This window comes from Myotis lucifugus, unplaced genomic scaffold (assembly GCF_000147115.1).
Source record: "Myotis lucifugus unplaced genomic scaffold, Myoluc2.0 scaffold_546, whole genome shotgun sequence".
Classification (NCBI taxonomy): Eukaryota; Metazoa; Chordata; class Mammalia; order Chiroptera; family Vespertilionidae; genus Myotis; species Myotis lucifugus.
The window spans coordinates 29,387-56,087 of NW_005871594.1; the positions used below are offsets into that span (position 1 = coordinate 29,387).

Below are 26,701 nucleotides of genomic sequence, written 5' to 3' on the forward strand. Positions count from 1 at the left end.
AAATTGAGCACATCTTATGTTCCAGGCTCTGTGCTGGGCACTGCAGATCCAAACAAAGCATGCGTAGTGGTGAAGACAGAAATAAGCCATTAACATCACAAGGTAATGATCATAGCCAGAAAGAAAAACAAAACAAGAGTGATGGGGTGACTTCGGGGACTCGGGGAGAAGCTGGGGGCGTGTCAGCTCCATCTGATGGACAATAGGCATCGGCATGGGAAGAGCTAGGGAGCGGCCGCAGAGGGAGTAACACATTCCTCCTTCATTCATTCACCCACAGGTATTTGGGAGCACCCCTCCTGCCTGTGCAGGAGCCCACACCACACTGGGTGGGGAGGGAGGGAGGCCTGCTAGCTCCTGCCCTCACTGGGCTCCATTTTGCAGATGGGAACACAGGCGACCCAATTCCAAACCAGCCTCCCTCCCCCCTTGGCTCTACTTTCCATGCTCTCGTAGCCCTTACGACCTTATGAAATGCCATTACCCCCACTTCCCAGATAGGCAGTAAGGCTCACAGTGGATAAGAGGTGCCCAAGACTCCCCCGCTGGTAAGGGGAAAGGCCGGCCTGGAGCTGTGTGAAGAAGGAGGGTACCCTGGAGAGAGTGCCCCTCCCCCGCACCTTCAGCTCAGTTTGTTGGTGTCCTTTGCCAGGAGTGCCTGAGCCAGCCCAGAAGGTTCTCCTTCTTTAAGATCAGCTCAAAGCCTCCACCTCCAGGAAGCCCTCGGTATTCCCCACCAAGTCCTGACTCATCATATGTCTGATACTTGGGCATATACACAAGTTGCTTTACCCCTGAGGTCCCAGTGCACCCTCAGGGCAGGTTTTGTAGCCGTCACCCCTCTGTGCTCTCCACTGGCACATGGGAAACTTCCTGAGGGCAGGACCAGGCTGTTTTCTTTCTTTCTTTTCTTTTTAATTTATATTTTTATTGATTTTAAAGAGGAAGGGAGAGGGAGAGGGAGAGAGATAGAAACATCAATGATGAGACTGAATCATTGATCAGCTGCCTCCTGCACACCCCCCACTGGGGATCGAGCCTGCAACCCGGGCATGTGCCCTTGACTGCAATTGAACCCGGGACCCTCTAGTCCGCAGGCCAACGCTTTACCCACGGAGCCCAACCAGCTAGGGCCTGGCTGTTTTCATTTACGAATCCCAGTGCCCAGCACAAGACTGACATACACAGGGACTCAATACACATTTGAATAAACTGACACAGAGATAAGTTGCTCTGAACTGGGAGAAGCAAGGAAAGGAGGGAGGAAGGTGGGGTGATGAGAAGAAACGGGGAGGAAAGAGTTTAAAGGAATGCGTTTCCGTTGAGAGTCGCCTGGGACTCTGGTATGGTCAATAGTGACATGTGCTGGGAGAGACACAGCAAGCAAACAGGAACACTTACACAGAAACATAGTCTCTAGAACAAGGTGCAGGTGGCGTTGGGAGAAGGGGATCCCTGTCACAGGAGGGGTGCAAATGGCAGCAGGGGCACACTGGGCTCGGGCAGCAGCCTTCAGCGAGAACCCCTCCCAGCTTTGACTTCCACCCCCCCACCCTTAACCACATCCAGAAGCGCACAGACTGTGCCACCCTTCCTTGGCACCAGGACTCATGCTTGGATTGCAGGGGCCCCTGGGTGGGGCTGACTCTTGATTGTGTAGTGTTGGCACAGTCTCCCATGGCAGTGGGTAGAGGGAAGGGCCCTGGCAGGGCTCCCTGGCACTGCTCTCCCGGGGCATGCCATGGCAGGCCCTGCCCCTGCGATACCAGGCGGTCAGGTGCACCTTGGAAAAAGGGTGCGCGCTGAGCTGAGGGGGATGAGCCCCGCTGACACCTGGTGAAAAGACCCTTCCTCAGGGCAGGGATTGTCCACCTTTGTCATCTCGTGGCACACACACATTAATTACTAAAATTTGCAGTGCACCAAAAAAATATATTGTCTGCCCAGCTGGCGTGGCTCCGTGGTTGAGTGTTGACCTATGAACCAGAAGGTCACGGTCAATTCCCAGTCAGGGCACATGCCCAGGCTCAATCCCCAGTAGGGGGCGTGCAGGAGGCAGCCAATCTATAATTCTCTCTCAATGATGTTTCTATTTCTTTCCCTCTCCCTTCCTCTCTGAAATCAATAAAAATATATTACATTTATATATATATTATCTTTTTCGCCAAAAAATGGGTATAATTTGATTCATTCATACAGGACAGCTGTTACTGTGTTGGGTATTATCATTCTTTTATGTGATAATCCAAGTGCCCCCGACTAAATAGTCAGGTATTGCATGTTTTAGAAGTTCTTGCGGCCTTTTCAACAGGGTGCCTGCCGGGACACACCGGTTGAAAATGCTGCACCAGGGAACCCAAAGGCGTTTGTTCGTCTCCTCCCTGTAACTCGAGAACCAAGAATCCAGGCTGCAGACAAACCACAAAGCTCAGTCTTAAAATTGCTACAGGAGGGCTCTTCTTTTCAGCAAACCCTCGATTTCCAAACCCAGCGGGTCTTCACCCGCAAAAGCAATAGTTTTCAGTTCCTGGTGACAAAGTGCCAAGCATGTAGCGGGCACCAGGCGGTCACGGCCTAGCAGCATGGTGATTAACACAGTTCTCATTTTGCAGGCGAAGAAACCGAAGCACAGAGAAGAGGCAGGAACTGCCAAGTTCACAAGAGAAGGCCATTTATGCCCTAATCCCAGGTGTAAAGATAAGTGTCCTCTCCTTTCTCCCTCCTCCCCGCAACCATCCCTGGCCCCCACTTGCTCTGCCATCACTGATCCCTTAACTGGGTGAAATCTCAGCAGGGCTCTTTAAACGCCATCCCAGGACCGTGGCTGGGGCGTCCACTCTGCCAGGCCCAGGGGACAACGGGATGAGCAGCCTCTCTAGTTGAGTCACCAGCAAGCAGTCCCCATCATACCCCAGCCAGTCGGAGAGACTCAGTCAGTCCCGGTGAGGTGGAGAGAGCTGGGGTCCTGGGCCAGCGCCTGGGAGGGAGCTCCCCGCTTCTCCCCGAGGCCCAAGAGCTCCTGCAGATGGACCATCCATGGAAACTCAACACCCGGGAGTGCCTTCTGGTTCAGAGACATTTCCCCTCCGTGGCCTCTTTTCATCTTCGTGGGGCCTTTCTGTCCATGTCACTGATGGAGAAACTCAAGCTCAGAGAGGTAGAGGATTCGCCCATGGTCACACAGCTGGGTGCCGTGGACTCCGGCCTGTCCTGGGAGCCCCACAGCTGGGTCCCACATCTCTCTAACCCCTCCCCTGCAGGGAGCAATGGCCCCTTAGGCCCAGAGGAAGGAGTCCATGAGAAGAGGCGCAGTGTCTCAGAGAGCCACCAGCATCCTCCATCCGCCTGGGGTGGTTACGATCGAGAGGCCTGGAGGCAGGGTGCTTGGGTTCGAATCCCAGCTTGGGCACCGGCTGCCTGTGACCTCGGGCGGAGAGGGCTGTGAGGACTGAATGAGCCGATAGTCCTGAAGTGTTTATACAAGTGTCTGGTGATGGTTCTTAAGAAACACAGGCCCCACGAAGAGCCATGGCTGCAGGTTCTAACTCCTGCTTTTAAAGGCCTTATAAGCTTCTGTGCACATTCTTTGAGTCTGGAATCCACTTCTAAGAACCTCTCCTGAGGACGTAATCCCAGCTGAGCAGGGACTAAGCGAATAAATGCCCAGAGATGCTGGTTACATCCCAGGACAGCATCGTCAAGTCACACTCACTCCTACCACAGGGAAATGCTCCGTAAACAGGTGTCACTCAGAGCCTCACCGAGCTCCTGGGCTGCTGCTTCCAAAGACTTCAGAGTAACAGGAGAGAAGGCTTTTGTTTTCATGCTAAGTGAGAAAGGCCGGACAGAGAACTCTAAACTCAGAACGAGGTCAGGCTTATAAAAACAAAACAAGCAAATACAAAATGTGTATAGAAAACAAGACGAAAGAAAATGCATGGGCTATGGCCAATCATGATCTCTGAATAAGAGAAATATGGGTGTGTTTCCCCCCTTTTTCTATCTGTTGGCAGTTTCTAAAGGCTCTATAATGAGCAGGTATGAAAAGTTTCTAATGGGAAAGAGCTCAATAAGCTACTTTAAAAAAAATAGCTTTATCAGGAAGCTGACAAGCTGTCTGATCTGTCCTTAGCATGTGGGCATGGATGGGGTTGCCAATTTTTTAGCAAGGAGTTGAATGCTGTGGGGTGGGAGTATTCACTTCGTCAATATTTATGAGGTCCCAGCTCTGACCAGCTCCTGAGTGTGCAGGGGAAGTGGGTATGGAGCGAGGGCCTAGACACAGGCACAGCTGGAAGTCCCCTTGGTACCACGCTGGCTGGCTGAGGGTCCAAAGGAACATTCTGGGAACATTGCTGTCATCATGATTTTGCCATCTCCAAAATGTTGCCTGTACTATCACTCCCTTAAAAAATGGCTTTACCTAAAAACGACTCAGGAAATGGTAAGATGTGATTGAGAGGAATCTAAAACCTAAATGGAAGGATATACCATGTTCATGGATTGGAAGATGCAATATTTTCAAGAAATAATTCCTGTGCAAACTGATTTACAGATTCAATGCGTACAACCTGAATCAAAATCCTAACGGGTGTGGAAGTATTTCCTCTACTGGATATAAATACTTATTGTAAAGCTCAGTAAGCAAGATTGTGGCATTGCTACACGGATGGACACATAGACCAATGGGGTAGAAGAGAGATGCAGGACACAGATGGATACATGATTTAGGACAAATGTGACACTTCCAAGCCGGGGTGGGGGGGATGGGAAGGGGGGGCAATCTTTTCAATGATTAGTGCTGACCAAGTGGATAGCTATATAGAAAAAGAAAGGAAGGAAGGGAGGGAGGAAGAAAGAAATTGATCCCTACCTAACATTTGCAACATCAAAGGAAGGAAGGAAGGAAGGAATTGATCCCTACCTAACAACATTTGCAACATCAGTTTCAGGGGAATTGTAGATCTAAATGTTAAAATAGTAAAAATTCTAGGAAGTAACAGAATATCTTCATGACCTTGGAGTGGTCAAAAGATTCTTTAACAAGACACAGAAAGAGCTGACCATAAAAAGGATTGATAAAATTGACTTCATTAATATGCAACATTCTTTTTTGTCAAAGATATTGATAAGAAAATTAAAAGACAATTTACAGAGTGAAAAAAGATATATCAGAAACATATAACCAACAAAGAACTTACTTGTTTCCACAACTACAGATCAATAGAAAAAAAGACTAACAACTCAAGATAAAAATGGGCAAAAAAGCAGGCATTTCAAAACAAGAATATTCCAATGGCCAATAAATATATAAAAATGGTACTAAGTCTCATCAATAACAAGGGAAATGAAAATTTAAAGTCACAACGCGATAATCACAGCTCCCCAGCCAGATCGGCTAAACTTTTAAAATTCTACAATGCCAAGAATTGGCAAGGATGAGGGGCGGCGGGGACTCTCCCAGGGTGCTGCTGGGAGCACAGAGGGGCACACCCACACTGGACAGCACCCTGGCAGTATCTTTTATAGTGAATCATACCTCTGCCCCCATGGTCCAGCAAAGCCTCCTAGATATAGACCCAAAGAAATGCATACATAGATGAACCTAGAGACCGGCCTGTGAATACTCATAGCAGGTTGATCTGAAACGGCCCCAAGCTGAGAGCAACCCAAATGTCCATCACCGGTAGAATGGATTGATATATGGATCGATAAATTGGGATATACCTTTATGATCGAATACCACTCGGTAATGAGAAGGAAGGATGCAGAGCTGCACACGCCCACCCGGTGACTCCCAGCACCATGTTCTGTGAAGGGAGCCAGGCACCAGGGGCACGAGCTATGGGACTCCATTTGTACGACGTTGAAAACTGCACTGGGTTCGGTGGTAAGATCAAGCAGCAAAGCAAGAAGTGACCAGCATCAGGTGCAGGGTGGTGGTCACCTTGGAACAGGATGGAGGGGTACCGGTGGGGAGGAGCCCATAGGGGGGTCTGGGGAGCTAGACATGTTCTATTTCTTGACCTAGATGCTTGCTTTATGATAATCAAGCTGCACATTTTCGTTTTGCTGTGAGCTTTAGCCGCACACAGTGGGCTTCTCTGTGTGTGTCCATTTCACAATCAAACACTGAAAAGAAGAAAGAGCATCGGCGGCACCAGAGGGAGGGCAATCTGAGAGGCCAGCCCCCGAGGGAGCACCTGGGGCAGGACAAGCCGGATGGTGTCAGCGAGCACCGAGCACCGAGGCCTATGTCATCCAGGCGTCGGATGCGTCTCCTGTCCCAGAATGAGGCAGAATTCAGACAGAGGGTGGTGCAGAGAGGTTCACACATGGAAAATAAACCCGTATCGTTTCTTGACGGAAAAGTCCTGCCAACCTGGCTTAGCGGTTGGGCGGACAGTGCTGGCTTTGCCATTCAGCCCACCTGGTGGAGTTTTTGAGAAAGGGAAAGAGCACACTCTATAGCTCCGAGGCGGTGAGGAGGTTTGGTTTAAAGCACTTGGTCGATGTAGGGATGGTGGAAATCGCATCCTTTGCAACTGCTTACATTTATGATCACATTTAGATGCCAACTAAAAACGTGCACTGCTGGGGTCCAGCCCCAGCGGTCCAGGGTCCAGGGTTCAGGTCCCTGTTCGGGCGCCAGTTGCCAGGGTCCAGCCCCAGCTGTCCAGGGGTTCCCAAAGGTGTGGACGGAGTCGGCGAAGAAGGAATGACACGGGGACAGCGTTCAGATGACCAGCATAGCCAGCTTCTCTCTTTATTCTCCTGTTACATCTGTATTTATACCATTTGATCCTATAAGCATGCCTCTATAGTCACATCATGGTATGTTTTGGGTCCTCCCTTGACCTTCTACAGTTCCTTGTTTCATGTCCATAGTTTCTTATCTGACCTTTGCCAAAAAGCCCATCTCCATCTACTTCTGTTGATTTTAATCCTATCCATTCTATTCCAAAGGTTAGGGCTAGTTTGTTATCTCCATTCCAAGGTCACTACTCTACTGTTCTGTTAAGCTACAAGGAAGTAACTGAAGGAGATTATCCTAAGTAAAGATTATATAGCTTAAACGTGATTGTTCGTAGTTAAGGTGATTAACTACCCGCCTGGCACTTAGTCAAGGGGTTTTACTGATTTATTCCCTTCCTTAGTCCTGTTAATCCCTAACTCCAGGGAAACATCCCCACCTGGGGAAACAACCTTTCTCGGGGAGGTGGCCCTAGTTAGAACACATAGCGCTAAGAAGGGGAGCAAACATATTAAGAACAGTATGCCAGGTCCCTTGAAACATATGCTGTGCAGATGTCTCTTCCCTGCAGCGACTGTGTCAAGCAGCAAGGATGGACCGGCTTCCAGCAGTGCACCATCTGTAGTTTCCAAAATTATTTTAGGGGCTATGTGAGCCCCAAATTTGAAGAGCGCTGTCTTCCCAGGTGTTAGGAGGAGATGGCCAGATGGGCAGAGGCAAGGAGGGCCCTGGGGTGGAGGAGCCCAGGCGAAGGAAGGCCGGAAGGCTGGGAAGGCCACTGTGCTGGGGAGACGGGGGAGGAGGGAGATGGGTGTCACCTGCAGGGAGCCCTGAGCAGGCTCTGGGTCTGCAGGAGGGGAGCAGAAAGAGGCTGGAGGTGGCAGGGAGGAAAGGCCAGGGCTGAGAGCCTCTGAGGATCAGGTGTAAAGAGGTAGCAAGGAAAGGGGACTCCCTGGCCCCTCATTGTGTGTGGCCACAGCTCTTCTTTTAAAAATATACTTTATTTTTTGTTAATCCTCAACTGAGGATATTTTCCATTGATTTTTAGGGAAAGTAGAAGAGAGAGGGAAAGACAGAGAGAAAGACTGATGTGAGAGAAACACATCGATTGGTTGCCTCTGCACGTGCCCAACCAGGGCTCAGGCCGAGGAGGAGCCTGCAACCAAGGTACATGCCCTTGACCGGAATCGAACCCAGGACCCTTCGTTCTGCAGGCCAACGTTCTATCCACTGAGCCAAACGGCGAGGGCACCACAGCTCTTGAAAAGACTACCAAGCGGGCCCCATACGTGGCAGCTGCTTCGAAAAGGTCGTGTGCCCACCCATCTGCCACCAGCTCCCAGCCCCCACTATTGCCAAGGTCTCCCAGCAACACTGGCCCTGTCCTCGCCAGGTGGGGGCAGGGGGGGTGGGTGTGGGGGAGGAAGAGGGGAAGGAGGTGGAAGGCTACCACCTACCACTCTGCCTGGGGACAGAGACTGGCCCACCCCAGCCACTCAAAGCTATTCTCTCAGCGAGAGGGGCTCCTGCCCAGCCTGCTGGACTTGGCAGCTAAGGGGCAAAGCCCTCTCTGACCCTCAGGCTTGCCAACTCCGGCCACTCTCTGGCCTCAGGCGTGCACTTGAGGACTTGAACTTAGCTGTGAAATGGACCAAGAGCAGTTGCTAAACATTCATGAGTGAGTGAATGAATGAATGAATGAATGGAGCAGCTGGCAATGAAAGGGATGCCCAAGCAGGCAGGTGGCATGGAGAGTGCTGGCTGGCAGAAGGCACAGGGAAGGTGGCCTTCTCCCCTGAAGGGCCAGACTCTGCGGGGCTTCCTATAACTCCACCTCACGGGCTGATGCGCCCATCTGTGAAATGGGCCCATTGTGGGTTCTGCTGGCAGTCTGGCTCGGTTCTGGCCTTCGGTCAAGGGCAGGCTCAGAGGGCCCCTGGCCCCACGGGAACCCACCCGAGGGGAGCCGGGATGAAGGGCTCCGCTCAAATGCAGGTCCCGGCCCAGAGGGTGCCCACCTCCAGCCTCCCGACAGCTCTCGCTGTGGGCGGGACTGCCTGTCTCCGAGGGGCAGAAGCAGCCACTTGGACCTGGCGTCCCAGCACGAGCTCGCACGGGGGAGCCAGAGCCAGAACCAAGCCCGGATCTGGACACCAGAGACCCCGGGTGTGCATCCACCCCGGGGCCACAGTCCTTTCCCGGCACAGCTCCCCTCCGGCCAGGTCTCTGCGAGTCTGCTCCGACCCTCAGCCCAAGGTGGCGGTGCGAACGGCGGGGGCAATACTTCAGGACCCATCACACGAAAACAGACTGAGGATCCCCCTATTTTTAGCAACTGAGCTGCGTGTACCTGTTTCCCCCACCCTGGGAGCAAAAGCTCGGGCAAACATCCGTTCACACCTTACGTGAAGCAGCTGCCTCCTGGCATCCCCTGTGCTCAAAAGCTACGCTCCCTGGGAGTTGATTGTCACGTGCAGTCTGCACCATCTTCACCCAGTGCACCCGCCATCGACTGTCTGATTCCGTGAGTCACTGTTTGGAGTGTCAGGATAACGGGAACAGATCAGCGGGCTCAGTGGTGTGTGGGGGTCCCCGGGTGCAATCCTGGTGGACTGTGTGAGGGATCTGGGTCCCCCTGGTCCCCCAGGGAAGGGACAGTAATTATCGTAAGGTCTACCAGCTACTGCGCCGGGCTTCCCGGATCCACTCCACTCACAGCAGCCGGAGTCCTCCCTCTGTGGCATGCCCTGGCTGAACCCCTCGCGCTGTCCCCTCCAGTGGATAAACGCCCACTTCCTGACCTGCTCATTAGACCCTCCCTGACCCGGCTTCTGTGACCTCACCACCATCTCCCACCAGGCTGGCCCGTGCTTGCCACGGTCCTGGCCACACCAGCCTTCTGCTCCTGAAGCACACTGAGCCTCCTCTAGCCCCAGGGCCTTTGCACCTACTGTGCACCGTGGGATGTTCTTTCCCCAGGTCCCCGAAGTGGCTCCATCTCCTCACTCGGGTATCAGCTCCCGTGTCATCTCCTAGGGAGGCTCCTGCAATCCTGGCCACCAGACTAGCTGTACTTACCCTTCCTGCCCCTCCTCCCCCAGGCATGGCCCAGGGCCTCGCCGCCCTGTGGCGGCAGCAGGGCACAGTGAGACCATTCTAAACAACCTCCAGCCCATGGTCCAGGGGCAGGGGACGGTCCGAGCCGGTGTGTGCCTGACGGGACCACGCTATTCAGCGACCTCCATACACAAAATCAGCAGCTTTGCCAAGTTGAGAATTTACCCACATGGACCTTCAGAGTTCCGACGGCGATGCGGAAGGCAACAAAGTTGACAGTCTTTTGAACAAAGTAGAAGAAAGAGTGAAAGAATTGAGTCAGGACAGCGCTGGGCGGGTGAAGCGATCCCACCCATAGTTCGAGGAGCGACCCTTGACCGGTACCGGCCCACTGCTGATGGCCGCCTGGCTGAGTCCGACGTAGGCGCAGTGGTGTCTGGTGAAGATGCACCCAATCAGAACATTAACATTCCCGCTCGAAGCCATTTGGGAATATTCTCATCCTTAGGGGGGTGTTAACGGGCGTGTACCCGGCCGTCCTGGGCAGTGGCAAAGGCGAGTACGCTGGCAAAGCGTGCCGATTCCGGGAGGCGGGGACGGGCGCATTTGATGTGAAATAGCCACCTTGAAACCTAAGCTGGTCACTAGGGTAGAGAGTCACCAAATGGTGACGGATGGATGTGACACATGCATGGGAAAGGCGTGTGGCGCCGTCTTAGACAACTGCACAGGAGCCTGCGGTGAGGGCCCGGTGGAGGACTGCATCCCAGCACCGAAGAGGTGCGCCGAGGAAGGCAGAGTTGGATGATGTGCTGAGTGAATTGACAGCTGCCCCGACCTCCACATCTCCGGGGAAGACCCCCATGGGGGAGCCTCAGTCTGGCTCCCGGCCTCTCCATGAGGGGACTGAGGCCGGATGGGACATCCCTTACACGGGGGACCGGAGTCAATCGGACAGGAGCTCGGTTGCTCGCTGGAGAACAGCTGGGGCACCTGGATTGTCCTGTGGAATTCTCACAGGAGAGCGTCCGTGCCCCTTCATCCTTGGCATTGTGGGTAATTCACACTGTTCGGAAGAAAGCTAAACCTTGAAGATCAGTGTCCCCTAGTCACGTGTGCTACAAACAGCCCTCCCCACCTTCCCGTGCTCTACGTGCCACCAGAGCGAGGCAGGCAACTCACTGTGAATTCACGCAGGTGACGGATGGCCATCAAAACCAGAAGTGCGAGAAAAGGAGTGTTCCGGGAACCCTACCTCGCTGAAATCCCCCCAGCGACGGATTGGCGAAAAGAAGGCTATGTCACTCCCGTGAAGAACCAGGGTCACTGTGGTTCTCGTTGGGCATTTAGTGCAACTGGTGCCCTTGAGGGACAGGTGTTCCGGAAACTGGCAAACTTATCTCACTGAGTGAGCAGAACCTTGTGGATGCTCTCAGGCTCAAGGCAATGAGGGCTGCAGTGGTGGCCGAATGGAGAATGCCTTCCAGGATGGGAAGTCCAAAGGCAGCCTGGACTCAGAGGAGTTCTATCCACATCAAGCAAAGGGTGGACCCTGCAGATACAGGCCTGAGGACTCCGTTGCCAATGACACTGGCTTCGTGGACATCCCTGGGCAGGAGGGTGCCCTCGTGAAGGCAGTGGCAACCGTGGGGCCCATCTCGGTGGCTATAGATGCAAGCCGTCTTAGCTTCCGGTTCTGTGAAGGTGGCATTTATTATGAGCAGCGCTGGAGCAGCGTGGATCTATTCTAGATCATGGTGGTTGGCTATGGCTTTGAAGGAGAAGATTCAAGTAACAAATACTGGATTGTCAAGAACAGCTGGGGTGAAACTTGGAGCAAGAATGGCTACATGAAGATGGCCAAAGACCGGAACAACCACTGTGGAATCACCGCCGCGGCCAGCTGTCCTACTGTGTGAGCTGATGGTGATAAAGAAAGACTTGATGGAGAACAGGATATCCAGAGGAGGAATTTCTGTCTTAAAACTGACCGCATTTTACTTCATGGGATACAACACTTCAATCTTGAAGGTCAAAACTGTGATTTGAATTCTGTGATGTTTAATATTGGTTAAAATGTTACCACTTCTTTTATAAGGATGTATACATTTTTACTTTTTAAAATAAAACTTAATTTTTATTATTAAAAAAGAAAGAAAGAAATTCGTGCAAGGGGCTCAGCCTTCGCAGCCCCGGCTTTGTCCAGAAGGTCGTCCAGAAGGTCATCCGGACGGTCATTCCGCTGTTTGGCCGTCTGGTCTAATTAGCATATTACGCTTTTATTATTATAGATGAGAGAATCAGTGATCGGCTGCCTCCTGCATGGCCCCCACTGGAGATCGAGCTAGCCACCCCTACATGTGCCCTGATCAGAAATCGAACCCTGACCTCCTGGTTCATAGGTTGATGCTCAACCGCTGAGCCACACCGGCCGGGCAGGGCAGGTGTTATTTTTTGACAGTCAGCTGAAGGATGATTAGCTAGCATAGCAAAGGCTGCTAAATGCACTGAAGCCCTAGAATATGATTGTGTTACTTTTTTTTTTCTGTGTGGGCTGTTTTTGTTTTAGTAGACTTTGAATTTGGCTGTTTGGAGGAGTGAACATCATTGTTTTATTCTGGAGGGGGAGTTCTGGATGGTGTTTCTTTCCCCCCAGATGAATTGACTTACATGATTAAAATTTGGTGCTTATATGAAAGTTAAAAAAAAATCAAAACAAATTAGCAATGCTTTGATTCAAATTATAAATGAGGGTGAAAAAAAGAATTTCTGCAAACATATTGGGTTCCTTCTGGGAAATTATGCTAATTTGATGGTCACCACCCACATATATTCCTACCAAACAGCAAGCTCTCCTTCTGACCTTCTCAGGCAGGTTCGGAGGTCCATAACGTCCAGCACAGATAATCCTGAGGACCAGCTGACAACCGGGGAAGCACAGAGCGGTATGAGGACTGTTCCCCGAACATTGAAATGCAAGGACTGTCAGGAGGAGGGGCACAAGCAAGGCAACCCCAACTGTCCCGCTAGGCAAGTGTTTGAGGCTGAGCGCCCCCAGCCCCGAGGATCCAATAAGATGAAGGGGAACCAGAAACCATTGGCTCCCCAGGATCCACAGAAGCCATTTAATTCTAACATTTCTGCTGGGGAGATTGGACAGCGATCAAGGCCCGATGAAGAAGAGATACCGGCTCAGAGGGGGAGAGACAAAAAGAGCTCCAGGAGGACCAGGCAAAATTCGTAGGCTTGGTGAGAATTCGAACCCAGCCCGACGCCCCTCCCCACAAGCAAGAGAAGGAAACTACAAGACCCAGATGTCACCACCGTTGCTGATCAGCCCACAGGTGACAGGACAGAGCCCCACCCATAAAGACGATTGTGCCATCCAGGTCAGCGGCTCCGACAAGCTGCTCATCCGAGCTTGTTGTTGGAAAGTCAGGTTATCGCAGGGCATGGCTGTGGCCATAAAGCGCCCTGGAATGAAGGGGAGAGGGGAGGAGCCTTTTTAGAAATTTTCAAGTCAACTTCCAAAATCTTTGACAGGCTCAGAGGGAGAGGAGCTCACATTTTCTGGGCTCATTTTCTCCCAACCGTGGAGAAGTCAGAGGGACTCCGTCACAGGCCCCTGCAGCGTCCTCCAAGAGGACCATCCGCTTTCCTCTTCCTCTGAAGAGTGAAGGCAGTGAGACGCCCAGTGTGAGCCAAGACTTGTTCTATGGCCCGAGGCCTCCTGGCGGTGACTATGGGGCTGGGGAGGGGACACCACCGGGTTCCGCTATTCCTGGTGGCCCAGAGCCCCCCTGCTGAGCTGTGTGTTCAGATGGTGGGAAGTCCAATAAGGCTTGCTCAGGACGGGGACTCTTCTGATGGCGTTGTACATTTGATTTATGAAATGTTTTATTAAAGTCTGTTTTAGATGCTTTTATTCTATATAACAATAAAAGTTTTATATGCTTTTATTCCATATAATAATAAAAGTTTTTAAAAAAACATATTGGTAAGGTGACTCATTTGTTGCCTTCCCACCGGAAGGTCAGCAACATGAGAGCAGCAATCTCTCCTGCCTTGTTCCGGCTGCATCGTCAGTGATATATAGCAGGTGCTCACTAAATATCTGTTAAGCGAATGACCGATTTCTCACCACAGCCCTTAGCAATGCTGTTGCTATTTTTCCTGTTTCAGATGAAGAAACCGACTCAAAGAAGTCAGGTGACTGGCCCAAGGTCAGACAGCCTGTCGGTGGGGATCCTTCCCGGCCCCCAGGAGCCCCACAGTGGGTCTGGGTCTGGGAACCTGGCCCTGAGCACAACCCTCTCTCACTCCTCCGGGAATAAACTGGAGGCGCATGCGTGAAAGGCTGAGCAAAGCTCGCCTAATTAACCAGGGCAGGGTGCCAGGCAGAGGGGACAGGCCTTTGATCTCAGCCCACAGGTGACAGGACAGAGCCCCACCCATAAAGACGATTGTGCCATCCAGGTCAGCGGCTCCGACAAGCGCCTCACCTGAGCTTGTTGTTGGAAAGTCAGGTTATCGCAGGGCATGGCTGTTGCCATAAAGTGCCCTGGAATGAAGGGGAGAGGGGAGGGGCCTTTTTAGAAATTTTCAAGTCAACTTCCAAAATCTTTGACAAGCTCAGAGGGAGAGAGAGAGAGAGAGAGGGGAGCTCACACTTTCTGGGCTCCTACTGTGTGTCAATTGCCACACTAGGTGCTTCCCTTACATTCTCCCATCAAACCCTCACGGTGACCGTGGGAGGTGCGTTGCACCAAACCTCAGATGCCGTCAGTAGTAAAAGCATTCCGACTTCAACCTCGCTGAAACGTGAACAAATGTGCCTTGTAGAACTGATGATCCCTGGGATGAGCCCGATCTTACAAAGGCCTCAGGCTCAGAGACGACCGTGCATTTATTTATGCATGAGGTTATTTAGTCCTTGATCCCCCTCGTCTGTGAGTTCAGGCAGATGGCTGCCACAGCCATCAGGTCACCGAGATATCCCTGGCTTCTAGCATCGGGCCGGCAAGTAATAGGTGCTCAACAAGTGAATGAACAAAAGCAAGGATGAATGAAGCGTAGAAGTCCTTAGGGAAGAAGGACCTACTGTGTGTGCAGAGTGGAGTCCAGCAGAGGGACCTGGATGAGTGAGGTGAGGGTGGGGAGAGGCCGACAGTGGCTCCCTGCGTTAGCTCTTTCCACACAGGACACATTCGACCCCCCGCAGCCCCAAGAGGAGGGGACTGCTACCCCATGTCTGAGCCAGGGAGGCCTGGATCCACTTGCTCGGCCCACACACAACTAGCTGTGTGACTTGAACAAGTCCCTTGGCCTCTCTGGGCCTCCGATCCCTCCTCTGGGAGATAATCATAGCCCCCTCTGCGCAGTGGAGGATGAGGTGAGCGATCAGGGGCAGAGAGGCAGGCCCTGCACTTGGCACACAGTAGGCGCTCCACACACGTTTACTCCCTTGTCTTTGCAAATAAGCATGCAGTTTAGTTCCTCGGGGGAGCGTGGTTCTCACAGGGTTTTTGTCTCTATATTAGCTCGTGGGCTTGTAAAACCACATTAACACCATATTTTTAAAAGCTGTGCTCACGGGAGGAGCGAGGGGAGGGAAGACATTGCTTTGTGAAATTGACTCAGTGGGAAAGGATGTTTGAGTTAGGGAAATTCTTGTTTGGGGTCCAATCCCACGAACTGCAAAGAGGCATGATGGGAACGGGGATGGACCGGGGCCAGCTCCTGCAGCTCAGGGTACAGATGCCGGTGGGGTGCCCAAGGCACCTACAGGTCCCCCATTAGCGTCCCCTCTTTGCATTCACTGTGCCTTCCAAAAGCCCCGGTGAAAAGAAATCTCTGTGGTCATGATGAGTCCCAGGGGAGTGAGGCGAGGTGGGGAGACCCCGTGTGTCTGCGTGTGTGTGTGTCTGCATGTGAGTGTGTCTGCATGTGAGTGTGTCTGCATGTGAGTGTGTCTGCATGTGAGTGTGTGGTGTGGGGATGCCGTGTGATACCTGTCAAGTGTAGGGAAGGGGGAGGGGCCGCCACACAAAGAAACAAGCGAGGGTTTGTTTTTCCACCGCTTGGGCGAGACCGTGCGTCAGTGGCGGATCAGGAGGGGGACGGCTCCAGCTGGAGACGCTCAAATCAGCCCACGGTTCTCTCAGACTCATGGGGCCGGCTCGCGGGGAGCTGCCAGGCACCCTCTGTGCTCCTCCCCGCCCCACGCGGCTCCCCGGGAAGCGCCCACCCCCGGCCACGCCGTTCTTATCATTAAACAGGGATCCCTCCTCCCTGCTGCGGTGGAAGTGACGTTCCCGTGGCACCTGGGTCTCCTGTAATCCTCACTGCACCCCGAGCGGTGGGGGATGGAGGACACGGAGGCTCAGAGAGGCCAAGCCCGTGGCCTAAGGCAGCACAGGGAATCGGTGGGGAGACCTCTGGGGCCCGGACAAACTTTGTTCGGACAGTTTGGCCATAGCAGCAAAAGCCCTTAAAATGTGTCTACGTTTCACCCAGTTCCTCCACTTTTAGAAACAGGAATAGAATCAGGCCAGAGCCTCCCGGACTCGGCTCTGTGCGTGCCCTGGGCACATTCTTAATAAGGGTAAAACCTAGGAGCCACATTTCAACCACAGGGAATTTGTTAAGTAAACTCTCACGGTGGAATACTATGCAGCCGCTAAAAATAATGCACGGACGCTGTTGACTGGAGTGGAAAACATTCAAGGGCAGAGCCAAGATCTGCACGGTCTGTGAGGTCCCTGGATTCTAGTCGTGGCTCGGCCACGCGTCCTCTGTGTGACCTTGGGCCCTTGATGAACGCTCCCGGCCTGTTTACTTTAAAATGGAGACAAATCAAGAACGAGAGAGCTTTGGTGAGAAGCACGTCGACGAGTTAACAGGTGTAAGCACTTAGGACAGCACCTGGCACGACAAACAGCTTGCGAGTGTGGTTGGAGCAGTGGGCTTGGGAATTGGGGGGCATTATTTCTTGAGATTTTTCTCTGTCCTCCGCTCTCCTAAAGACGCGCACAGAAGCCACTTGAAGCTGCCCCACAGCTCACCGAGGCTCTATTTTTAAAATTCTCTTTTCTCTCTGTGGTTCATCTTGGATAGTTTCTATCGCCGGGCCCAAGTTCACGATCCTCTGCCACGCATCCCACCGCGAGCCATTTCTCACGCACTGTCCTTTTCATCCCTAGACGTCTGCCCCGTCTCCATTTAACTTCTTCAACGTATGGAATGCAGTTATAACAACTGTTTTCACGTCCTTGTCTGCTAATCCTAACATTCGTGTCAGTTCTGGGTCAGCTGCCATTGATTGATTTTTCTCCTTATTACGGGTCATATTTTCCTGCCTCCTCGAATGCCTGGAAATTTTTGATCGGATGCCAGACCCTGTGACTTTGACCTTGTGAGGAACTGGATATTTTTTTATAGTCCTGTGTTCTAGGGTGAAATTAAACTACTTAGAAACAGCAACCTTCTTTCAAGTCTGGCTTTGCGTCGTGCTTAGTAATTCGCTCCCGAGGCCCGACCCTCTGTGTACCTCCTTGACGCCGAGTCATGGGGTCCCCTAGCCCGGTCTGGCTGGAGAGCGGCACTAACCCCGGCCCCGCGGAGCCCCAGGTGCTGCTCCCTCTAATCCCTTCGTGAGGTTCTTCCCCAGCTGAGACGGTTTACCGCCTGCGTGTGCTGGTCAGCGCTCAGCTGAGTACGTAAGGGGGGACCCCGAGTTTCCCCGGAGCTCCCTCTGTGCGGCTCTCTCCTGCCCGATTCTCTGTTCTGGAAACTTAGCCATTTGGGCCTCTCTGGCCTCTCGGTTCCATCCCTTTAACTCAGACCATCAGGACCTGCCTGGCTCCCTCCCTTCCCCCCCTCGGGCTGTGGCCGGGCACTCTCTCCAGGCAGTAAAGCTCAGCTCCCTTTGTTTCCTGACCCTCAGGATCACTGCTCTTCCTCCACTCCCGCCCAGCAGCTCGGAAACCATCCTTTTCTGTATTGTGTCCGGCTTGGGGTCGTTTCAGGCAAGAGGGTACAGCCAGGTGCTAGCACCCCGCAGTGGTCAGAAGCAGAAGCCCCTGCATTCGCCAGCTTCATGACTGCCATTCCCCCCTGCTCTAGCCCGTTCCCAGGGCCCCAGGTCTTAGGGAAGGTGAGACACAGAGAGGTAAAGCGCCCTGCCCACGAGGCACAGCTAGCAAGCAGTAGCACGAGCGGAAAGGGGACCAGCCCCCAGCGGGCCTGCCTGGGGCCCCCGGGAGTGTGGGGGTTCTTGACTCTGTGCAGGAAAGGCCTCCCAGCACGAGTCCAGGTGACTTTTAGAGGACGTTCATTGAAGGTGGGACAGGGAAACTAGGAAGAGCCTGGGATAGAGGAAGCAGAGGGAGAGAGCCCAGGCGGGCGGCTTTGGTTCTAAAAATGTTACAGGAATGAAAGAAATGAGCCGAGGCGGCTGCTCTGGCTCAGTGAGAGAAAGTCAGAGAAAAGGGGGGCCCTGGAGACAGGTCAGGGGTGAGCCCGGGGTGAGCTGCCACTGCCCAGTGCTCCCCTGGTTGCAAGTCTCCTGGGGACTCTTAGCGTTTTGGAGATGCGTGCCTGTGGGAGAAGGAAAGGGAGAGAGAAAGGCACGGGTGGGCCTCAGAGAGGAGCGTGCGCGCTGGGCTGTTGGTTTTGAGGGTTTTTAAAGGCTGGGTGTTCAGGGCGAGGATCTCAATAGAATAACCATCAGCTTTTCCAGGTGTGTTCGTGCGGGGTCATGGTCTCCACTGATTGGTCGGCGTCAGGGTGGGGGTCATTAGTCACGGCACCTGGTCCTGGGGTTGCCCACCTGCTCAGGCTGCTTTTCTGGGCCTGGAGCTGAAATGTAACTGAGGCCTAGACGTTATCTCTGGGGAGGGGGTCTTCTGTCCCTGCTGTAAGTTGCTCGGCCAGTTTGCTCAGCTCTCTGCCTCGGTTTCCCCATTCTATCTGTCCCAGCCTCTCAGGAGAGCCAGGCTCAGCACCAGGCTTGGTTGATACAAAGTCCTTCTCTCCACTGGCTCTGGACAGGGAGCTGGCCCGGACCAGGAGTGGCTAAGAACCAGGGGGACAAAGGGCCAGGCTTGTGCTTCCAGCCCCCAAACTCACATTCACCAGCATCAGGCTGGGCTGGGGCTGAAGGCTGAACTGTGGTGTGGGGGCCAGGAGTGGGCTACCCCTGCCCCCACCTCCCCACGCCCCTGCCGGGCCTGCATGGCCGCAGGATGAGGAGGGAGGCCCTGTCTCCCTGGGCCTCCTCATTCATCTGGGCATCGGAGGGGCTGGGGGCTGATCTAGAGGCCCTTTGGTGCCTGTGTTGTGGTCTTGATGAGGTCAGAGCTACCCTTGTCCCCTGAACGCCACCACGGCTGCTACCCAAGAGAGAATTTTCAAAGATGAAGGTTCCCACTTAGCCACGACCCCCAGGCAGGAGGCCCTGCGTCTAAAAGGCAGGCACAGCCTCTCCTTCGAGATCCTCACAGAGACCGGCGTCTGTAGACACACCTGGGCCAGGGCCCCCATCCCTGGACACCAGTTTCCCCAGCTGTTACCTGGGGGTCATTCCCAGGATGGTCGCAAGGATCAGACCCCACAGCTGAGGTCAGGTTGCCCTTTTCCGTGGGTGTTTTTCCCACCCGGCTGACTCGAAGTTCCTGGAAGGTGAAGTCGGGGAATGGACACAGCGTAGCCCACTGATGATATCTGGGCCCTCATTCTTTCCCAGGAATAACTTCCCCCAAGTGACTTGGCTGCTAAAACATATGCACGAAGCTTTGATGAGCAATTAGTTCCAAATTGCCTTTCAGAAAGATGTTATCAACCTGTGCTCCCGCCTGTTTATCTCACCCACCCCTCCAGCAACGGCTGGGGTTGCGCCTTTTAATCTCGCCCATCTGACCGCAGGACAATAGCAAGCTCATCGCTATTCCATTTGCATTGCTTTTGGCGAATAACTTACTAAAAAATTGATAAGTCAACTGAAACTGTATTTGGCCAACTTCCAGGAGACTTTGCGAGGCCTCTGGGGACTATAGGAGTCCGAGAATGGGTTTGGGACTCTTAGCTTTGGTGCACGGCATTGCTGATCCATGAGATCAAGTAGGAGATCCATTCACCCACCAAACAGCATCAGAGCTTTTCCCAGGAGACACCTTGCTGTGTTGCTCAACCTCACCTTGTCCCAATCACCCCACTCCCTGCACCACCACCCCCTCCTACCTTTGTCTTAGGCAAATACACCTGGAAATGTCAGAGCAATCACTTGGCGCGCTGTGGGAACCGACACCAACACCTGTGCTTAGGGAAGGCCGCGTCGGGCAGTGGGAAGTATCTGAGGGGCTTTACAAATAAAGGGGGGGGGGTCCTGGAGAAGAAGCTGATGGCTCTGAGAGTCATTTCACCTCTCCGAGCCTCAGTGCCCTCATCTGCAAAATGGGGGTGGGAGTTGGGGTAGTAATAGTATAGCCCATGTGAGATTATGGTGAGAATTAAATAAGCAAATGCATTTTAAGTGCTTAGCACAGGGCCTGGCACATAGTAGGTGTGCAACAAGGGACAGTCTTCGTCATCATTATCCTCATTGTTATCACACTGTCAAAGCGCTTTGTAACCCACAGTGTTCTCTACCAGTGCGAGTTAATGCGTCCTCCATCCCCTCTGCTCTGATCAGGAAGGTCACCATCGACCTCACATGTCCAGCTCCAAAGCCAGGCTTCTCTGGAGTGGACTGTGCCCCTTTGAACCCAGGGCCTTCATTTGACCAAACACAATGACTTTTCTCAGAATGGAGCTGAAGTCTTCTCCAAGAAGTGTTCTCCAACTGGTCCTTTCTGGCTTTGTTTGGCTGGGGACAAAGTATCATGATGGGGCTCCTGCCTCCTCTCTCTCCCATAGCCAGTTTTCTCTAAGATGGCTTTAGGAATCTTCTAGGACACAGCCTTTCACCCATCCATCCATCCATCTATCATCCATCCATCCATCCATCCATCCATCCATCTATTATCCATCCACCCATCATCCATCCATCATCCATCCCTCCCTCCATCCATCTATCATCCATCCATCCATCATCCATCCCTCCCTCCATCTATCTATCCATTCATCATCCATCATCCATCCATTCATCCATCCATCCACCCAACACATTGATTGCTTCGGTCCATTCTCAGCCACCACACAGAATCACAGAAATCATGCACTTGCCAAGGAGTCAAGTTTCAAGCAAATTTAAAAAGAAAAACCAAACCTCTTACCCTGACTTTCATAATCTGACCCTGCTCATCTCTCTGATGTCCTGTCGCCACCCTCCCTCTCACCTACTGTGTACGAGCAACTCAGTCAACTTGTGGTTTTCCTTGAGCATTACCGTCAGCTAGTCCCCCTTCAGGACCCTGGCCCGTGCTGCTCCCTGGGCCTTGAGGGCTGCTTTTCTGCTCTTTGCCTGGCCAGCTCCTTCCTTTTCATCATTTTGTTTCCAGATTAAGTGGTCTTTCCTCCAGGGGAACTTACATTGCCCCACCCCAACCCAAATTATGCCCCTTCATTACGCTTCCTTCACAGGTTTCACATTACATATGAAGGTGTGTTTCCTTTGTGTGTTTACTCATTTCATGTTTGTTTCTTCTGAAAGATTGTAATTCCTGAGGGTGGGGGTCCTTCCTGCTGTGTGCATGGTGCTGGGGCCGGAGGTGAGAATCGGACCTGGCTGCCTGCACACGCAGGATAAATGTGTTGAATGAACGAGGCAATACTTAGCCAAAGCTCAGCGAGGGAAACAGTGCTGTAAGGATTGCTTAGAGGACAGACTGTTCACCTTCCTTCCAGATATTCCCGGTCACTCCCGGAGGCAGCCGGATGGCAGCCGGTGGGGAATGAAGACTCACCATAGCGTGCTGGCAGAAGAGCAGAGACGGGGTGGGCTCCAACAGGAGGCCTCTCCTGTGTCCACCGCAGGATTGTTGGTTCTTACACAGTGTCCACCCGTGGGAGGGATTCTTATCTTAGAGCCACGGGGTGGGTTAGAGCTGAGGCACTGAATTTTGGTGGTCGGCACCCCAATCCTTGTTCCACCAGGGGTCTGACCTGGGCAGGTTGTGAACTTCTTGTCTCTCAACCCATTGGTGAGGCTAATATTAGCGCCTCCCTTGTATAGGTGTATAAGTGAACACCAATAGGTACCAGCTACTGTTCTAATTCTCCTGGGTAACTCGTTGTTCAAATGGCGCGATCGTGGTGATTTATGTATCTGACCAAATTTCCCTTTCCACACTGGCTGCTGGGAAGCTCAGCATCGATCTTGTGATCCCACCATAGCTCATGGCTAGGACATCGAGTGCTTTTGCTAATAGGTTTTATTCGTGGCTCCATTCATGCCCTGTATGCAGCCTGCTCTAACCTGGTGTCCCTGCAAACTGTCTCTCACGTTTCCAGGGAGAGATCCGGTATCTTGTATGAGAAATCTCTGCTTGCCGGTGGCCACTGTTGTCTCCTGTGTGAGACGAGGGGTCCCTGGAGCGTGGGGGCTGCCTCTTTGCAATCCCTCCCTTCCCCCGAGTTCAGTCCATGCTGTGGGGATGGATTGATGCGATGTTAGAAAGGCAAGGAGCTCAAAGGAGCTCCCCGCCTCAGCCTCAGAGAGGAAATGCTGAGGCAAGGGGTCTCTGCTCTCTCAGATGTCCGTGAACCTAACAACAGCTCCATGTGGGAAAGGCCAGGACAGTGAGTAGGTTCCCTGTGCCTGGCTGCCACGGAGAGCGGGGGGCGGGGGGGGGCGTCTGGAGGGAGTGGACATCCGGGCCTGGAAGACTGGTGGTCCCGGAGCTGCCCCTCGCTGCTCAGCCAACATGGGGAACCCAGGTCCATTTTGATGCCTGGAGAGTCCAATGAGTGATGGGCTCCCTCACCATCGGGGTCCCCCTCTTCTTTCTGGATGCACAGGCCATAGGTGACATATTTTGTATCTTCTCATGAAAAGGTAGACAGCTGGGCAACTCTGGGCCCGGTCCCACATGGTGACCGTCTGATGGGCACCGACCCCTGAGTGTTGAGCTGGTCCCCGCTGCCTGGCCTGCCTCACCTCCTCCGACCTCTGCCTGTCCCTGTGGGGTCTGGGGCCGGGCCCTGGTTGATGGTGTCGTTGATGCTGCTGGCACCTGGGCAGCCTTTCTTGCCTCCTTGGAGACCCTGTGCCACCCTGTGTGGCCTCGCGGGCCTTTGTCCTGTTAGGTAAGTTGCAGTAAGTTGCAGGCCCCTCCGTGGCACCCCGCCCTCCGAGGACACCCATCTCCACCCCACCCTGCCCACCCAAGTCTTTCCTGTCCTTCAGACTTGAGCCCTCTCATCTCTGGGTGGGCTGCCAGCATCCCCAGGGCGCCCTGGTTCACGTGCCCTCGTGTTGCTCTGTAATCATTTATCCACAGTCCTGCCAACATACAGACCTTGCACACACTGGGGGCTCAAAGCGCTCTTGTTGGATGAATGAATGAGTGAGTGAATGAATGAATGAATGAATGAGTGAGTGAGTTAGGGGATGAAGCAAAGCATGAGTGAGTAGGTTGAAGTTGCCTGAGCTCATACTAGCTCCAGTAGCAGACCTCAGAGTTGAGTGCAGGACTCAGACCCTGTGCTCCTATAGTATCAGTCTGGCCCGGCCCGTGGATCGCCTGCTGTCCCCTGACTGCCTCTCCCATGCCAGCTTGGCCCACTGGGCCACCATCATCCCCCGCCCCCCCACCAAGCTGATGTCCAGAGAAGATGTCACAGCGCTAAGGGGTCACACACACGCCCCCCTGCACCATCAGCTGCCTTTGCTGCGAGGAACAGCCCGACAGGGAGGCCTTCTTGTCTCCTGTCTCCGAGCCTCTCCCAGTGCCCCCGCCTCGCTCCCCCCACCCCCACCCCACCCCCCAGCCGCTCTAATTGCTGTTCCCGGAGCAGGAAGAGTGTCATAGATGGTGCATCTGTTTTTCTGGAAGACTGGGAACGCGAATTAGAATATGTGCTCCGTGGGCGGGCGGTAGGCTGGGCTGGGGCCTCTCTCAGCTTAATAACGGGGGAGGGCTAAGGAGGGGAGAGGTGGGCGGGACAGACAGACAAGGGGACACTCAGAAACAGAGCACAGACAGTGTACTCTGGAGAGACGTGGACAGAGAGAGAGAAACAGAGAGTAAAAAGTGAGAGAGAGAGAGAGAGAGAGAGAGAGAGAGAGAGAGGCTGTGAGTTCGTGGCCATCGCCGCGTTCCTCTGATTTTCAGCATTTTTCTAACGGGCCCTGGACGGAGATTTATGAGGGTTTATTGTAAGCATGTGCAGTGCGAGGCCGACAAGATACACTCTGTGGTTATTTCAGGAGCGTGGCGAACGGCTCATGGAAACCCTGCCCGGCTGGACCCCGAGGCCGCTGGGCCAGGGCCTGCCTGACCCCCTCACTGTCCCCTCCTGTTTCCAGCCTTCCCCGAGGAGCCAGTAGGAGGCAGGAAAGCTCATCTGTCCGGATCTCCCCCAGCCCCCCACCCCCACCCCCACCTCCCACCCCGCTGGGAGGGGCTCTGTGGGGCCTGGCTCGTCTGCACCGGCTTGAATTGAGTTTTGTGTGCGTTGAATGACGGGTGTGGGCTAGGAGGGTCAGGCAGGGACCTGAGATCGAGACCTAGCTCCAGGAGTGGGATCTGGGGCCGGTCACTTCCCTCTCTGAGCCTCAGTTCCCCCACCTGTAAGGTGATGACAACAACCCCTGTTAGACTGGGCTGCTGGGAGAATATGGCGTCAGACCTACTTGCTCCGGGACCCTAGCCCTTGGGGTACAGACCAGTCCTGCTTCTGAGCTTCCAAGAGGAGGCCCCTGGAGTCCCCCCTGGGCCGGGGCCCCTTGGTTGCTCAGAGCTGGGGTGGGAGCTTCTCTGATTATGGTCCCTGGCGTGGCTACCCCAGGAGCCTGGCTGTGGGCCTCCAGTCAGCTCTCAGACCCGCCTCTGACAGGCCAGGAAGCCAAAATAATTGCTTCACTGGGTTTTGAACAGGAAATCTATTTCCGGCCCAGGGAGAAGGACTTCTTGGCCTGTCCTTGGGGACAGAGATACTGCCATGAGCTCGTGTAGGCAGGGGGCAGCATCCCGGACCCTGGGGGCCCTCCACACGGGCCCCCGCCATCCCAGCTCTGCTTCTCCAGGAGAGCCGGGCCAGCCTACCATGTTTCTTAAACATAGACTCGTATTATGCTCATGCTTCCACAAGTTAATTTTTAAAACAGCTCCTGGGAAGCTCCAGAAACCAAGGACCACACCAGCCTTGAATTTTTGTGCCAGACCAATCTTAGCAATTACTTCTTTCTTTGATTTAATATATTTTTATTGATTTCAGAGAGGAAGGGAGAGGAAGAGAGAGAGAAAGAGAGAGAAACATCATTGATCAGCTGCCTCCTGCACACCCCACACTGGGGACCAAGCCCCCAACCCAGACATGTGCCCTGACAGGGAATCTAACTGTAACCGCTTGGTTCATAGGTCGACGCCCAACCACTGAGCCACCTCGTCTGGGCAGCAATTACTTTTCAGTGGTAATTCAGTGGTCACCTCCTGGTCTGCTGCCCTCTCCACACCTGAATAGCAATAAAACCTACTTTAAAACACCAGTACTGGCTGGTTCTCACCCTTTCCGCCGGCTGCACTGCTTGAGTTCCTCTCCAGGGGCAGTGCCCCGGGGACTCTGCCTCTGTGGCGTACCAATGGCTTCCCGCGTCGCTTCACATTGGCTCGGATGTCTGTGTCTCTGCCTGTCCCAGGCCCAGCCTGGGGCTTATCTGACTAGTATCTGTCTCCTACACAGACCCGTAGCCCCATGAGGGTGGGGCATAGTAGGTGCTTAAGTAATATCTATGCTACTCTAGGCCTGTGGTCGGCAAATTGCGGCTCGCGAGCCACAGGCGGCTCTTTGGCCCCTTGAGTGTGGCTCTTCCACAAAATACCACGTGCGGGCGCACACGTACAGTGCAATTGAAACTTCGTGGCCCATGCACAGAAGTCAGTATTTTGTGGAAGAGCCATACTCAAGGGGCCAAAGAGCCGCATGTGGCTCACGAGCTGCAGTTTGCCGAGCCGCAGTTTGCTGACCACTGCTCTAGGCCATTCCCTCATCTGACTCTTTCCTCCTCCCCCCAGTCACTTTCCTGTGGAGAGCGGCTAGTCTTTGGACAGGTTTTCAAGCCTCGGACTAATGAGAGGGCACGGTCCCCTCATGGCAAAGCCACGTGCAAGTCCCAGCTTGGAGGGCAAAGCCCTCCCAGCACAATGATAGCCAAAGGCTGTAGTTGTAAGCTTGAACCTATGGTCTGAACCTGTGGCCCCACGTGCCTGAGTGATGTGGGCTTGATAGAGTTCAGGTGCATGTAATTAAGTAGGTTCAACCCCACCAGAATGTTGTAAACATCTAGACCACGCCCTTCCTTTGCCTCGCGGAATCTGGCTATAAAATAAAGACACGGCTTGCAGGCCCTGGCGCTGTTGCTAGCTCTCCATCAGAGAGGACAGCGTCCCACCCAGACCCAGCTTTCTTCTCTTGTCTGTCTTTTCTCAATCCTTCACCACCCCCTCTCAGGCTCACCGAACCTGGCTGAGCTGGCTCAGCACATATGACGCCCAACGTGGGGCTGAGTATGCCATGGCCGTGCCCGCTCGCCACACTTTCCAAGGCAGCTGGGCGTGAAGTCTTGTACCCATTTTACAGAGGGGAAAGGAGAGGCCTAGAGAAGTGAGGTGGCCGTTCCATGTGGTGGGCCAGGGGTTGGAATCCAGGCCTGAGCCAATGAAATCAGCAGATGCTTCCTGGCGACTGTGTTCATGATCTTGTGTCCCAGCCTGCTTGCTGCAGGGGACA

General features: G+C 53.6%; 2 pseudogenes; both read left to right on the forward strand.

Annotated features, from left to right (window-relative positions):
- Window positions 1–9,928: 9,928 nt before the first annotated feature.
- LOC111822991 lies at window positions 9,929–10,903 on the forward strand (annotated as a pseudogene).
- A 90-nt stretch (window positions 10,904–10,993) lies between these two features.
- Window positions 10,994–11,730, forward strand: LOC102434884 (annotated as a pseudogene).
- The last annotated feature ends 14,971 nt before the right edge of the window (window positions 11,731–26,701 follow it).